Source organism: Bubalus bubalis, chromosome 3, assembly GCF_019923935.1.
Source record: "Bubalus bubalis isolate 160015118507 breed Murrah chromosome 3, NDDB_SH_1, whole genome shotgun sequence".
In the NCBI taxonomy this organism is placed as follows: Eukaryota; Metazoa; Chordata; class Mammalia; order Artiodactyla; family Bovidae; genus Bubalus; species Bubalus bubalis.
The window spans coordinates 173,410,155-173,423,948 of NC_059159.1; the positions used below are offsets into that span (position 1 = coordinate 173,410,155).

The window sequence follows — 13,794 nt, forward strand, 5'->3', positions numbered from 1 at the left end:
ATAATATCTAGGATACAGTAACAGGCTGGTTGCAAATGCTTGAAACAGAAATAGGTTTCTTTGGAGGCTGCATTTCAGAGCATCCAACTGTGAGCCTGGGAGGCAGCATTAGAGATCTCTCAAGGTCTGTTGCCCAGGATTCGGTTAGAAATGATCGTATCTAGGTGTGAAAAAATGTTGTCTTGGTCTCTTAGGCAGCTTGAGTTTCTAACTGGCTGTTTTACCCCGAGACTTATCAGCTGCCCCTCTACCCAGAGGAAAGACAGAGGTAAGTGCAGCTTCACGGTGCTGGTGTCGGCAGGCAGGCAGTCTGTGAGCGAGCAGCAGAGATACAAAGAATCGAACAATTCATTGCCACCTTCCCCGACCACACACACACACAAGCACACACACACACAAGTGCGTGCACACACACACAAGCGCACGCACACACACACACAAGCACACAAGCGCATGCACACACACAAGCACACACACACACAAGCGTGTGCACACACACAAGCGTGTGCACACACACACAAGCACAAATGCAAGCACACTCACGCAAGCACGTGCACACACACACACACACACACTCCAACACCAGTCAGTTAAGGCGGGGAGAGGGCGATACCTTTTTAAAAAAAAAAAAAAACCCGAAAGGCAGTAAGCCATTATTAGCAAGAGCTATATTGAGCATGCTTGCCAGACAGGCAGCAGAGCTGAGCTCCAGTTCCGCCCAGACATGTGCCTTGCCATTTTCATTTTAATCAGCCTGCTCAGGACGGCTGCTGATTCATTTTGCAGGATGTCCCCCTGGGAGCCAAGGTGGAAGCCTGAGGCAGGCTGCTACAGCCTCCGTGCAGCCACGCGTCCGCCGGGGTGGGGGCGGGGTGGGCTGCACCCGCACAGCCCGCTGCAACATGGCCGTGGAGAGGTCCTTCATGAGAGCAGGTCCACTGCGGGCCACAGCACAGAAGGGAAAGAAAAGAAAAAATATGTCACATCGCCATTTGATTATCCAAGTACACCCCAACACACACGCGCGCGCGTGCACACACACACACGCCCCACACGCTCACAGACTCCTGCACAGAAAAGCTTGAAATTCTAGCTCCTTTGTGGTCACTGTGAAATGCAGAACACGCATATCTATCGCTTTACCTGGAAACTGGCTGGGGAGGTGTACCTGATTTAGCTGGAGACTTTGATTTGTGGGACTGACAACCTTATTATGCAGTGAGCTTATTATTGATATTATTCTGCTCTCGGTTGCCATGGCCACCTTGTGAGAGACATTCAATTTTCTCTCTTCCATCATCATTATCTATGAGGCCATCTGTTGTGGAAAATGAATTCAGGCTCATTTGCATGACTGATAAGCAATTTTTTTTTATCTATTTAACAGAAGGTCATATGCCGGGGATTTGGAGCTCGTGAAAAAAATGTGGAAAAAAAAAGCATGTCGAGAGGATGAGTGGGAGTGTGCGCCGGGCTGTGTGGAAGGGAAGCGGGTCCCTCAGGCCCGCGAGCCTGGCGTGTTGCGCCTGTCATTCCTGCCCGGGCGACATTTTTTTTCCCTAAGCTACTGCACACTAAACAGGAAGAGAGCTTTCCTCGCAGTCTTCTTCAAGCCCCCCTGGTTTTTGTACTCGTTGTTGGTGGGTGTCTTTTAATTTTTTTTTTTTTTTGATTCCCTGGACAATGAGTTATGATATCAATATTCACTGAAGACAAAAAGCAGCCTTTTCTGCGTCTCGGTGGTAGGCATACTCCTCATCATCCTTTCAAACTTGGGGTGGACGAGGGCTTGCTTGCTCTCTGTCTTTCAAGCCAGCTCAGTCACCAGCCCTGAGCTTGTCTCACTTGTGAGCGGCTGTGGTCATGTCGTGAGGTACGTGGTCTTCGTTAGGTTAATTCTGGGGACTTAGTGGCCAGGATCTGTTTTTACCGGAGTTCAAGGGCTGGGGCTGTAATGCCTATTGTTTGCTCCTTTTTAAAGTTATTTTTATAGCATGGCTGGTAGCTGACATGTTCCCTGGCTAGGAGTTTGTAATCCACAGAAGTCTCTTTTTAAAGCAAAATGGGTATTATGTTGCATGCTCTAACCGTGATGATGTTTATAAAAAAGACCTTGCTGCATGAACTGTACTTGAATGATATGCAGATATTGAAACAAAAACTTCCCAGAGACTTTACTGGATTACTTTACGTTGCAAATAAAGCAAGTCATTTTTTTTTTTTAAACAAAGCCTGTTAAAGCATTAGATATTCTGGATGTCATGTTATATTGTCCGAATGGTAAGAAAGTTGACTTAGCTGATTCAAATTGAGAAACTCAAATAAAAAAATTTAAACTATAAGTGAAATGTTTCAAGTTCATGGTAATGAAACAGTGTTTCATTTCTAACAGAAATATGCCTTTAACACCACTTAAATTAATACACTAAAAGTTCAAGCTGTAAATTTTATCTTCAAACTAGATAAGAATAAAGCCATAAATATAGACACATAAAATATTCATATAATGGCTGGCTATTCAAAATATAGAGCTCTGATTTTGAATTTAGTATTTATTTAACCATGATAATTTCTTGTAGCTCTAAAATGATAAGAAATTAGATAAAAATCTAATTTTAAGTTACTTATTTAGTTAGAGTAAAACTGTTTGTGATAATAGGAGAGTTTAGGTGTAAGTGTTTGTATTTTTTACAGAACAAAACTAACTTCATAGACAAAAGCCCCCTAGTACCACCCTACAGGCATAAAGGAGGCTTTCTTTCTAATTGTTCAACTTCATGAAAGTCATGTGGCTTTTTAAATGATAAATAAAGGCATGTTTTCCCTAGATAAAACATAAACAGATTGAAATGGGATTATTTTACAAATTAGAAAAAGGGTTTTTGCACAACACTCCTTTCTGAAAAAACATCACCACTCATTTGTTAATACCTGTAAGTTTTCACCTCTTAAGAACTTTGAATCCAAAGTGTGGATTGTATATAATACATGCTAGTGATACCTTCTAGAAAAAAAAGGAAGTTTGTGTTTTCTAACTGACCTAAAGAGAAGTGTATGATTCTATCACCTCAAGAGCAATAGGTCAATTGATCAAAATTCTCCATAAAGTTGTAGATAGTAATACATTTTCTTTATCAAATACAAGAGACCAGAACTGATATGTTTGTATAATAGCTCTTTACTTGGTGGCACTTTTAAAACTCTCCCTACAGTATCACAGACTTCTCAGAAGCAGTAGTAGCTGTTATCTAACCTCCCTTTTTTAATCAGCCATTTTTTTTTTATATTTTAGCTTGAGTATTAAAGAAATTCTTTTTAACAATCAATTTTACATTTAGAGAATTCAAAACAGTAAAAGCCTGATAGTTTATGAAGATTATTTAAAGTGACATCACTTTTCTCAGAAGGCTGTGTTTTAAGCATCAGTAATATGATACCTGGATTTATGTTATAACATGAAGGATTATGCTGTTGCCTCTTGATCAGTACATACAGTCTTCAGGTTTGTGAAGCAAAACTGTCAACTTCTGAGAAACCTATGAGGTAGCAAAGTTTATTTTTTTCTCTAACACCCCCCCCCCCCAAAAAAAGTTAATTACCAACCTTGGTTGGATTCTTCCTTGCCTCCCTGACGTTTGACTGCTGCTAATTCACTGATTAATCTCATTAATGTGATTATAGTAGGATTTGGGGTTGGCTGCCATTGTTCTGCAGACAGTGCTATTCAGCCAGAGCACTTGCCACCTCATTCAGTTTTGCTGTGATTTTTAAAGGCTGTTGAGTGAGCCATTGTGAGCAAAGCTCTGGCCCTTTCTCTTTCAGCACCAGGAGCTGTCCGCTGCTGATAGCAATTACGTTCAGCTGGGACTGACTTCCTCCCAGTTTACTGGCAGTGGAGAAAGGGCTCAGTTTCATCACCTTAATGACTCTGTTCATGGAGGTGGAAGGGGGGAGACGGCTTTATGGTCACAATAGGATGTTCTGAGGAGTGGGGCAGAAGAGATTGGCAATCTCCAGACCTTTATTTTGCACATAAAATTTTTACCCTACTTTTCAAATTACCAGACAGGATTTCATCAAAATTACTTGCATATATGCAGTTGTGAGCTGGAAAACTGTGAACAACGTGGACATGTTTTTCAAATTGAAAACTCTTATATACTTATTGATAAAATTTCATTTTTGAAAAGATGAGCCAGAATTACCAAGATGAACCAATACGGCAGAAGTACACTTAAAACACACATTTCAACTCCTCTTGAGTTAGACTTGCATTCTCCAGCAGAACTTAGGCCAGTTTCATGAATCTGTGTTAGATCCTGAAATCAAGGTTGAAGGCCCAATAATTTGTGACCATGTATGTGTGGTGTACAAAAATTCCTACAAGACTGTGAGTATATAGTTTCCTTTGGATTTTATGAGCATGATTTTAGGAAAATATGAATATTTCTCAGAGAATGGACTTCTTCAATATTGACTTTCATTGTTCCTGTCATATTTTCAACCCAATTTACTTTTCACCCAACATTTGTTTTTTTCACTCTCAGAAATGTTTATATTTCATAATTCATGACTGAATATACCCAATTATTTCACTGTCTGATGCTTTGCAACTCTTTTATACACCAGCTTTCTGTAGATAAAGGAATGAAATGAGCTCTTTTGTGGCCTCAAACCTTTTTAAAGTTTTTCTATTTGTTAAAACTATATTTAAAATTCAAAACTTAGAGTTAATAATCCGATTATTTGGTGATTTGCTTTTAGAAATACTTTACATGTCTGATAGATAATCCAACCATTTCTCTGAGGAAGATTCATTTTGTTGTCTAAAAAATGCTTTCAAAGTCACATGTATAAATTATGTTCCCAGCTCTACCTGTGGGGCAATCTAATTTCAGTGAAAGATGTTGTTTGCAGAAATATATCATCTGAAATGCTTTTACTCATTAAACAATTTTGTGGCTATATTTTTAACTTCAGACAACTTAAAATTGTATTTCCTCTTAGAAATTTTATATTAAGAAACCCATTCAGTGGCGTAAGAGGGACTAGAAAGACACTTTCCTATAATGACTCCTCTGCCTCGATGCTGAAATGTGGCGTGGCTAGATAATCCCTGAAGTCCAGGACTATGATTTCCAATCAATAACCAGTCTTTGAAACGCATCGAGTACTTTACCATAAAGTCTACCTTGATGCAAGGTCTCACCAGAACTCTGCCTAAGAAGCAAATGAATGGCAGATTCAGAAAGAGATTTTCAGTTTTCCTAAATTCTAATAATCAAATTGTTTGCATCATAATTTGATTGCAATAGTATTATGCATGTTCTTATTTTCAAGATTTAAAAACATTTTCTCATAAATGCCTTTTTAAAAATTTTCTTTGAAAAGAAACATGTAGCATGCCTTAGAAAAGGGTAATAGAGGATAAACTTGAACAAAAACTTGAAAATAATTAACATATTTTTCACCAAATAAGTTTCATCATAGTGCAGTCTTTCTCATAACTCTTACCTGACATTGATTTACACTTAGTTCAAACTAAAGAGAAAAGATAGCACAAACTTAAAGAAGAAAATATTTTAAAAATTTTATTTTGAAGTTGTAAAGGTAAATCACATGTGTACATTATGTGTGACAGATATAATATATGTATATATTTTAAATTGGCATACCCCACAAATGAAAAGCATTGCCTATAATGGTCATAACTTGTACAAGGAATAATGACAAATACTTTTATAGTAATTTATTGTATGATTTTTCAATGTCAGGTTAGCTTAAGGTGGCAGACATACATTTTTCTCACATCAGGCTGTGTTTCGATGCTGGGTGGCTTCAGCGGGAAGCGGCTTTGTGTCCTCTGCGTCTCTGTCTCTCTCTGTCTCTCTAGCCCCCTGTCCCCACCCCTCCTGCCCTCTGTCTCTAACTCTGTCCCTAGCTGTCTCTCCCGCTGCCCTCCCTTCTCGCTCTGTCTCTCTCACACCTGCATTGTTCAGGCACACACAATGATTTTTCTATGCCTGTTTTCACAATGAAACTGTGTTAAGCTTTGACATCATAATGAGTCCTTGGGGCATCTGTATAAGTAATCAGAGATGGCAGAGAAAATGTAAGCCAGGTGCTATCAAACAAACTAGAAAGAGCGCGTAAATGCTTATTTACTGTGTGAGGAGACACTGGTCAGCACTGCTGTGTTGGGCTGCTGGGTTAGGAAATTTATCCTAAAATATATCTCTTTAAAAACAACCCCTGCTCCCCACGTGGTGATTATTGGAAACGTTGGGAGGGGGAGGAAGTGTTTCAGCTGAAGCGTGAGGGGCGTTGTGCTGAGGAGCCGGGATGGCACCCGGCAGTCTCTCGCAAGGTGCCTGCCTCTCAGACCACGGTGACTTCCAGCAGGGCTGGACGGGAAGGCAGTCATAACCCCTGTGCTAACCGGGATGTCTGGTCTCGAGAGGGCAGGCGGGAGGCTCAGGACTGGGAGGAATCCCCTCTGAAAGCCGGAGGGAGGTGTTCTCAGCGACTTGGGACCTCTGAGCCTCCTCCCACAGAAACCACAGTCAGCGCGTGTTCCGGGGAGCTCCGGCAGTGGTTTATCGGAGGTGGCTGTGCCCTCCCCTCTGCCAGGGCAGGGCCTGATGGAGTGGTCTCGTGTAGGGGAGTGGGGTCAACATGGGCCCCGGGCTCTCCAAGGCAGACTCAGCCCTGCAAGTGCGGAGAAGTAGGCTGCGGAACTGGGCTGTGCCGAAGGGCCCCGACTCTCCGACCCAAAGGTACCTCTTTCTTCTTCCTTAAAGGCTGCCTAGGATGCGTCTGTTTGGGGCCACTTGCAGGTCTTCAGAATTATTTCACCTGGCTTCTTAGGTATTCTGACACATAGTTGCTTCCTTGCTTACCTGGCCATCTGCAGCTCTTATTTGATGACAAATGGTAACAGTTTCTAAAATCGCCTGGTTTGGTGTCCAGATGAGCCCACAATGGACCCTTTCTCCAGTGGAGCTTCTTCTCCAGCACAATGTGGTTGTGGGTGCCGGGCATGTGTGCCGGCTGCCTGGAGTTGTTGTCAAACAGGAGTCTGTGTATTCGAGGCCAGTGTCCAGGGAGGGTGGGAGGGGCTAAGTAGCCGCTATGATTTCATATGGCCTTTCAGAGTGGGGAGTGTCTTAAGAGAGACGCTTGTGGAGAGGGCAGTGGTGTGGTTACCCCTGGAGTAGAAGAGTTGTTGCTAGACCCAAGAAGCCATTTATAAAATCAGCACTTTTTTTTTTTAAACCGGAAAGATGCTAATGAAGTCATGTATCTATGCTCCCTTTTGTGTTGAGAAATATTTGCTCTTGCCTTCTCAGATAAAACTTTTCCTGGCATTTGTTTTCTTCCAGCCATATTAAAAGCTTGACAATATTTTAACTTTCTTAGAAGAATAGTTCTGTGTCTTTTGTTTGAAAAGAACACGAGAGAAGAAGCTCACCCTGAAACAGAGCACAGCGCGGTTGGCAACCCGAGAGGGATTTTAAGAGTCCATTGGTGTTAACTCTTGGGTCACTGTTCTCTCACTTGAAGAAGGGGGGGGAGGGATGCGGTGAGCAGGCTTGGCACCTCTTTCCGTGTTGTTTTGGTGCTCAGAAGCAGGGCCGCGGAAGATGCTGTTGGTTCAGTCGACTTTCTGAGGTCTCTTTGGACATAGCGTGTCTTGACCATAACATCGGTGTGTGGGGGTCTTTACCATCAGCGTGTGTGTGTGTGTGTGTGTGTGCGTGTGTGTGTGTGTCTTTACCATCAGCGTGTGTGTGTGCTCTGTGTGTGTGTGTGCTCGTGTGTGTGTTCTCCGTGTGTGGGGGGGGGGCGGTATATTTAGACACACGCCCCCCGCCCCCCCCCCCCGGGGGGCTGTTCTCAGCCTGACTCGGGTAATCCGCTCTCGTCTATTACATGAAATACGGCACTGCACATGCTGCGCACTGCGCCCCGGAGACCCAGGGGCCTGTGGGCGCCGAGCAGGGAGCGCACGGCGCGCACCCCAGTCCTGCCTGGCTGTGCTGCGGGCTCAATCAACAGTCAGGCTAGAACCCCGGGTTGAGCCACGGCCCCAGCGTGAAGCGCACCTGGCCGGTGACGGGTCCCCCGGACCGGGGCCGGGGGCGGGCGGTGCCCGCGCCGAGCTTAGCGGAGGCGGCCGGAGGGGAGGCGGCGGCCCCGCGCCCGGGCCCTGCGGATGGCGCTCGGTGGCCCCCGCCCCGGCCCCGTCGCCCCGCGCTGTCAGCTCACTGGTTTCCATCTCCGACTTCAGGCCTGCGAGCTTCCCGTCCGAGGGCACCGCCACTTGTGTCCAGGTGGCAGAATGATGAGCGTGCCGGGGAGCCGCGGCCCCGCGCGCGCGCGCCGCTAGAGCAGGGGCGCGCGGCGACGGTCGGGGCGCGCGCAGAAGCGGGGGAGCCGGTAGTGCTGCAGCGGCTGAGACCTTCTGGGTGAGTCCCCGAGACGGAGGCGGGGTGGCCGCGCCCGCAGCCGGCGGCGAGGCCGAGGAGCCCGGGAATGCCCTGGGATGCGGGCGCGGGGCGCGCGCCGGGACCGCCGGGTTGGCCGCTGGCTCTCCGGGCCCCTCCTGGCCGCTCCCTCCAGGTAAACGCGTCCAGCTCTCCCGGTGGCGTCCGGAGCCTCGGCCCGCTCCCCAAAGTGCAGCAAAGTTCAACTCCCTCCCGAGCTGGCCAACAAAAGGGTCGGGGCTGCTGCTGGCTGGGGGCAACTGCTTCGTCCATTTTCCTGTGCATACGTCTGGAGCGAACATGAACTGTTCAGAGATTATTGTTTTCCGAAATTTACAGCAGCCATTATTCAATGTGTTTAATTAATATTTTCTGAAGCAGTGTATCCAGACCAGTAGAATTAGCAAATGTTGTTTCAATGAAAGCCCAGACATAATTAGTTTTGACTGGTATATATTTTTCCTAGCTGGAAGAAGATTTTAGCTAATTTAACCAGCAACTTACTGGAGATTTTGCAAATGGAACTGAAGTTTCTGTTGATCTGTAGGATCTACAGATAGGAAACAGAAAAATTAGCGCAAGTTGATACTTTCAGTGCTTTTCAGAAAAATGGAGACTGTTTTTACAACCAGTCTTCTGAGTTGAGAAATAAGTAGAAAGCCTGCAGGAATTCCGGTTTTCTATTGTCATCACGGACACACACTTCTTATATAATTCTGTGATTGTAGTGCTGCAATATGGGTGTTTTACTATTTAGTTAAATATACTTTCATCTCAGGGAATTCACTGGTAAATAGTTCTATCCTGTTTTCACAGTCCCCACTCTCCTTAAAAGGTAAGGTTTTCATTTTAACTGACCTAATTATTTCATCTGCTTTTAAGGTAGAACTTAAGTAGAAATTATCATCATTTAACTGTCTTTTTGTAGTTTCTTGAATATTACAAATCACTTAAGAATTTTATTTAGAGGCTTTTTTTTTTAGAGTTGCTTTACTTCAGCTGTTTGCTTTAGACAATGACAGCGAATATTTGACCAAAAAAATGCAACTTTTTGGAGGATTATTTCTTCTGTTTAAAACAAAACAATGCCTTTCCAGAAAAGGTAAAAAGAAAAGAAAAGAAAACTACCTTCAATGAATCTAAACCTCAAACATAAGATATTGGAAAACATGTTAACCCTTTATATGCCACTTCTAACTGTTGGCTTCTGACATTTTCCCACTCACACTTGAAGTTTCTGCTTATTCACACTGAGCTTGTTTTGGTAGAACAGGTGAATTTTCCATTTTTATGTCAATGAATATGTATGTATACATATAATACTTTTCTATTTAATTTTTAATTTGCTGGTGTTTTGAATTGAGGCTTTTTTTTTTTAACTTAACCCAAACAATATTAGATACCAAATTATTTCAAAATAAATTAATGAACTCTTAGCTAGACAAAAATGATATTTCTTTTATTTTTCCATTGCTATATTTTATTTTAGAGTTGAGCCGAACCTTCTAAGATTAAAATAATTCCTTTTAGATTTATGATGGGTTGTAACTTTCTTGGGGCAAAATATCAGCTTTTAATTTTTAACCTCAACGTGTCTGTTTTCATCCTGACGGGAACACTGGAGTGTTACCTACCACGTTGGTCTCTTTGTGCCTGGCTGCCATTCAGAGGAGAGTCTAGCTCTTTTTTAAGGGCCAAAATTATGTCATATTAGTTTCCACTTGACAGAGTTACTTTATGCCACTCTCTGTCACACTGGTTCTTGGGCATGCTGTCTCTACGGGCTTGGAAAGGGCTAGCCTTCAAAGACAATGAGAGGTCCCAGGGCTGGAAACGTGGTGCTGTGTGCCTAACCGAAAAATGTGGTTTCCAAGAGCATTTTTCTCTTTTCAGTTTAGCTCTAAGGTTGCAGATCAACTTTGGAAAGAAAAGCAGCCTTTTATAGCAAATTTCTTAAGTTCAGTGAGCCAAAATATTAATCTGAAATCAGGCACCTTTGATCCCAAGAGGAAGAGTGGTCTCTGTGCCCAGGGTGGGGGGCATTCCTCAGTGGGTTCCTGGTGATGGGGAATAAAGTGGGCACCAATATCTTCCCTTTCAAAAAGTTATTGACCTGTTTGTTTACAATTCTGTGCTATGATGTCCCAGGGGTACAGCAATTAATCTCTTCAAAGGTTCTGTTAAGTGCATGGATATATGTGTTTTTAAAATGCCAGTGTGGAAATGTGTGCAGGCTGACCATATTTGAGCCATTGGATTAATATGTATGCCATGTAGACCTCTTTTGGGTGCTCATTAATACAGTTGAAAGGAACTTTATGACAATGTTACGTACTGGCTGCTTTTTTACTGAAGTCTGGCTGCTTAGATGGTGCAATAAAATGGCTTTAAATAAAATTATCCCAAGATTGTTGCACGTTTGCTTGAGATGCTTTCAGGTGTGGGATATTGGACTTGGGTTGCTAAATCAAACAACTCATGGATTAATCATTTATGGGGTGAGCGGTTCTTTTTAGCACACTGACAAAGATTAAAAAAAATTTTTAATTTTATATCAGAGTTTAGTTGATTAACAATGCTGTTAGTTTCAAGTGTGCAGCAAAGTGATTGGTTATACATATGCATATATCTATTCTTTTTCAAATTATTTTCCCATTTAAGTTATTACAGAATATTGAGCAGAGTTCCCTGCGCTATACAGTAGGTCTTTGTTGGTTTTATATTTTAGATATAGCTGTATGTACGGAGATTTTTATTGGGGGATTTCTAGCTCAGACACTGTTTTGAGTAGTATCTTCATGCCTGGACTCAGTGTATTTTAATGGCAGTCAACAGAATTGTTTCTTACAAGTCAGAATTACCCCCTCGATCACTGGACCCTGAAAGAGATGGTCGCTCCTTAGAGACTGGCTTTAAATCTGGCCCCCTCCCCTCCCTGGTACCCGGACCCACTCATGCCATCTGAACAGAAGCTGAGAACACAGAGCGTGGTCGCCATGAAACAATGCTAGCCAGACTGGTTGTGGAAATAATCGAGTCTGCAGGGCACCCCATAGAGAGCCATCAAATCAAGTCTGCTCTGGAGCTGTCTGCTAGATGGTGAGCATTCAGAAATCGATGCTGCATCTGCCAGTGGACCCTCCGGTCCACTGCAACTCCCACCTGCCTAATGCATCCGGGCAAGAGCTTTTCAGAAGCCAGTTTCCTTCAGGATAAATTTAATACGTCTTGAGGGCCAGGCGCAAGCAAATTGATTCTATCTCTGCACCAGGAAAACTCATAAACATCTGTAAGAACACAGATTTTCCACAACCTCAGGATTCAGGGATGCTATTTCGTGGGAGATCCCAAGCCTACCCCCTTTGTACCTCATGCCAGCATGGCAGTTTTTAATTAGGAAGTTGATTAAAGAGGGCACGGTAGACCACGGATGTATGGTCCTCTGGCATGCTTCCAGCTGTTTGTTGTCTGAGTCGTGCTCATCACCAGTTGCAGGCAAGAGGGGGACTGGTGATGAGGCTGAGGGCGGGAGGACGGAGCTGTCCTGGGGTGAGTGCTCGTGGCAGCTGTCTGTGGCTTCTTCCTTGCAAGCCTTCTCTGCAGACACCCTTGCTGGCCCGTGTGAAAGCAGCGATCCCTGCACTTTGAGCACACGAGTCCGGCCTGCCTGGCACACTGATTCCTCAGTGGCCATTGTGATAGGTCGCAATTTATTTGCATTTTCTGGATTCAAAAATCTGACTTCATGTCGTGGACTTTGGCAAAAACGTGGTCCCAGTTCCCGGAAGAGCGCTGTGCTGTTTATCTTTAAGAGTAACTGGTTTTCATTTCTTTCTTTTCTCTTTCTTTCTTTCTTTCTTTCTTTTTTGAAAGGGAAGCATCTTTCTTCACTGGCTGTTTTTAGGGCAGTGAGCATCTGATCGGAAGAACAGATGTGGCCCTCGCGTTAGTGTCCCTGTGGCCAGTGGGATGGGGACAAGCGCCACGTGATGAGTGACGCCCTGCCCTCCCGTGAGCGCTTTGCAGAGCTTCTTCTCTGCCCAGAGCCCAGAGAGGCAGGGACAGATGACCAAGGATGACCAAGAGATGACCAGGGAGAGGTGACCAAGCGAGCGTGGGCCATGGGCTGGCACCCAGGCCGCTGTGTCCAGGACAGACACTGGCTCAGGGTTCAAGGTCAGGGGAGTGTGTCTCCCTCCATGGGAATTCCAGCTGCTAGGATAGAGATTCATTTTTTGTTCTCTCCTCTCAATCCCAACTCGCACACTTATGAATTATGTTTAAATTCCGTGTTTTTAAAGTTTCTTAACAGTCTAGTTAGAGTCAGTAATGAGGATGGGCAGTCCAGGGGCTCCTTCACAGTCTTCCCTGGAAGAAAAAAAATCACAGTCAGTGGTGAAACCTAAACAGAGAGCTGCTTAAACTCAGCTCCCCCTTCACTTTCAGCACATGAGTGAGCAATTCACACATCCTGCGTGCATTGAGTACCTACTGTGTACAGACCCAAAAGAGGCAACACTGAGACAAATCTCTAACCCACAGTGAGTCAGGACTGTATAGACAAAATCATATGTATATTTATGTACATATAAAATACGTATATATTAATATATAATATGTAGTATGTATGTATAATTTATATAAAAACTGCAAATAAATTTATATATATTTATATATTTGAATATTTATGTAAATATAAACATATATAGCAATTATGTGTATGTTATACATGTAAAATGTTATATTACATACAGCATACATAATATTTTATATTTATATACTATATATAAAGATATACTTAGTAATCACAATTCTTCTTTGTCTACTTTTTCTTGAATACGTTTTGAATTAGATTAAGCCATTTTTCTTACTTAATAAGAAGAGGAAGATAATCATTGATGTCCATTTCTTAGATGATTAATACTTCAGGGATCCAGGTGATCATTCTGAAAATTAGCTCTCAACTGCATGGGACTGTATTACCATTTTTCTCTCTGTAATTGAATATGTGATTTGAGTTTATCCCCTTCTTACGGAATCTGAACTCTCAGTGTGGGAGGGCTCTAGGCGGTTGGCCCTAACTCGTGGTTTGTATTACTATTTGTATAGTTGTGTGTGTGCGTCAGTCACCCAGTCGTGTCGACTCTTTGTGACCCCGTGACTGTAGCCTGCCAGGCTCCTCGTCCACTGACCCCTTGTGATTTGTAGTTATAGCTGAGTGAGTCTTTGCTTGCATAAGAATACACAGAACAGGAAACAGATTTTTGTTTTGAGGAAAGAGTGTTGGTAAATGTCAGGTGTCTGTCTT

General features: G+C 43.4%; 1 protein-coding gene and 1 long non-coding RNA gene across 17 annotated transcripts in view; one reads left to right on the forward strand and one right to left on the reverse strand.

Annotated features, from left to right (window-relative positions):
* Positions 1-649: 649 nt before the first annotated feature.
* On the reverse strand, positions 650-3,866 carry LOC123332449. The gene is made up of 2 exons (XR_006549240.1): positions 3,604-3,866; positions 650-938 (listed from the first exon to the last, which is right to left on the reverse strand). It is a non-coding gene; the product is annotated as an uncharacterized LOC123332449 (long non-coding RNA).
* A 2,437-nt stretch (positions 3,867-6,303) lies between these two features.
* MYT1L (myelin transcription factor 1 like) overlaps positions 6,304-13,794 on the forward strand; it is a 378,916-nt gene continuing 371,425 nt past the window's right edge. For 4 of the 16 annotated variants that reach the window (XM_044940558.2, XM_044940567.2, XM_044940563.2 and 1 more), the window contains exon 1: positions 7,956-8,468. The gene's annotated coding sequence lies outside the window, so the exon portion shown is untranslated. Of the gene's footprint in view, positions 6,777-7,951; positions 8,469-13,794 lie in introns of those variants that run through there. The other 12 variants (XM_044940559.2, XM_044940561.2, XM_044940566.2 and 9 more) reach the window with 7 other exon arrangements.